General features: G+C 50.1%; 1 pseudogene; it reads right to left on the bottom strand.

Moving 5' to 3' along the window:
* Positions 1-341: 341 nt before the first annotated feature.
* LOC144162380 (serine/threonine-protein phosphatase 4 regulatory subunit 2 pseudogene) lies at positions 342-908 on the bottom strand (annotated as a pseudogene).
* Positions 909-2,390: the final 1,482 nt, after the last annotated feature.

The following is a 2,390-nucleotide window of genomic DNA, read 5'->3' as shown; positions in this document are numbered from 1 at the left end:
GTTCGTCGACCATCAGTGGTTTACGGCACAGAAACATCTTCGCCACCGCGGCACTCCACTTCGCGAGGCATGTTCGCCGCCTTTGCAGCCGTGGGTGTCCATCTCAAGCTGCCCCGCGCGATGACTCTTGCTTTTCACCTCCACAACCACGGTCCACAAAGTCTGCATCCACGGCAGGAGCGGCAACGAGGAAGTTACATGGTATCAACGATGCCCAGGTAGGAACCAGCAAGTGGGGGTGGGGGGTCGATGAAGGAAAAAGGAAAGTGTGACGATGAGTGCCATTGCTGGCTGCGAGGACCAAGTTTGTGTACGGACCATGCGTGGGCAGAGGTGCCCTCTTACTCGTAGTGCCGCCGCTCCCAATCCACCCGGCCGTGCCATTCTGCCCTGGTGTCGGCGAAATGGCCGTTGACGGCGCCATCTCCGCCACCCCGGGCTCCACTGGCCGCCGGGAGCACTGGTGCAATGGCCTGCTGCGCGAGGGACCTCGGTTCGATGGTGCTCGCAACAAGGACGCTCTTCTCCAAGGCACGCATGTACTTGTCGATGCGGTTGTAGTGCCTCCACGGATCCACCAGCAGCTCGCACAGACGCTGGATGGTGAACGGCGCCCCTTCGAAGCGGTCGATGGTCTCCAAGATGAAGTCTTTCATATCCTCATAGTTGAATGGCGGTACATTGGGCATGACTGGCACTTCATCCGTCGGCGATACCACGCGAAATTGCTCCATCACCAAATCCAGTTTGCGACGCAGGAGAGGCCTCACCTTGTCCCATGGAAACACCGTGTCGCCGGTCTTCGCGACATGTGCAAGGTATTCCTCGAGCAGATGAGGAATCTCAGCGGGCTGCCAGGTGGCGAAATTGGTAAGCTCGTGGAGAACAGCCTCCTTGCTGGGGTTCATCTCGCAGCCGTGGGGTCCGCTCTTTCTCGTCGCAGCCCTTCAGGGTTCAAGCAGAAACAAACGCCACCAGCAGCTGGTAACCGCTCACGAGAAGCTGCTGAGCTGCTCGTCCGGCTGGACAAGAAGAACCGAGGCAGCCGGCGGAATTCCGTCACGAGCCACGGTGACGATGACGATTACGATGATGTCCTAGGCGCGTGTGGAACGTACCCACAAGAAGATATTCACCCCGACTAGAGCATTGACTGTGCTAGGTGAGAGTTGATAGGTTTAATTTAATTTATTTTCGAGAAAATAAATTAGGGGTGGATACGAAAGTGGACTGTTTTTTTTTTTTGTTGTTGTTGTTGTGAGTGCTTCCAAAACGCACCGCCTCCCATACTAATTCTACGCGTGATTGCTTTCTCGTAGTTTGAATCAGTACTGACAGCTGACACAAGATAATTATATTCATCTAACACTGTAAGTATTTTATTACCTACGTTGACTTGCCGCCTCACTGCTTGGCTAGTTATATTGTTTAGCATTTCTCCATACTGATTTTTCTCACAGAACACGACAACGTCTCCCTGAAATCTCAAGGAGCCCAAATATTCCCCATTCACTCGCATCCTCCCCCAATCTGGCGCCCAATCCAGGCGATGCATCCCCAGCGTCCGAGTTCAAAACTCCAACCGCTCAAGAACCCACAACCATTGCAGAAAAGTGACATTTCGTATAAAGCACGGAGTTGACTTGGATATAGAGACTTCAGAACTTCAAAATATTTTTGTTTCATTATTTGTAAAAATTTACCACCCATACATGTAAAGCTGATAGTTTCTGTGGCTCTTGAACCTTGTTTTAAAGTTGAAACTCCGCTCAAAGCAAGCTGTCACATTCAATATTATCTGCGGAAAATACTTTTCATTACACTGAATAACTCAGAGCAACCGTTTCTGAACCAACCACAATTAGCCAGAAAACTGCATCTTAAAATTTGCCAGAGACCTGTCTCTCCATGCCTGACACCTTTTCCAACTATCCTCCCTATTATAATGAAGTGTCATTAATTGTGCCCGTACGTTCCTTCATTGTTTGAATACGTCCTCCAATAGTTTTATTTAAGTCGCGTCGAATTCCTAATCGCGCAATGCCACCACTACCACGGCACTTTCAATGCAGCAAATGGTTTTAATAAGCTACAAATATCCCATAAGGAGGTTCGTTATATTCCACGGACTTCCCAACAAATAGTAGGCTGATGGGCCCGCCTCCATGTGCGGACCTGTAGTTATTTCACCGTTTTCCCGCTTCGTTTCCTTAAGCGCCTTCGGAAACTCGTCTTGAGATACGGCTGGAACCTCTCGCGCAAAATTAGTTCTTTCAAGCCCATTCCTTGGCCTAACGTACAACTTCGTGTAGGATTTCTCCGCTACTAACACTACGCCATCCCCGATGTTTGTTGCGTCACTTATTTCATCTCAGTGCATACGGCATTCA

The sequence above is a fragment of the Haemaphysalis longicornis genome, unplaced genomic scaffold (genome assembly GCF_048455015.1).
Source record: "Haemaphysalis longicornis isolate Haplotype H1 unplaced genomic scaffold, Haemaphysalis longicornis Haplotype H1 scaffold_1, whole genome shotgun sequence".
NCBI lineage: Eukaryota > Metazoa > Arthropoda > Arachnida > Ixodida > Ixodidae > Haemaphysalis > Haemaphysalis longicornis.
This window is presented reverse-complemented; position numbering and strand designations above follow the sequence as displayed.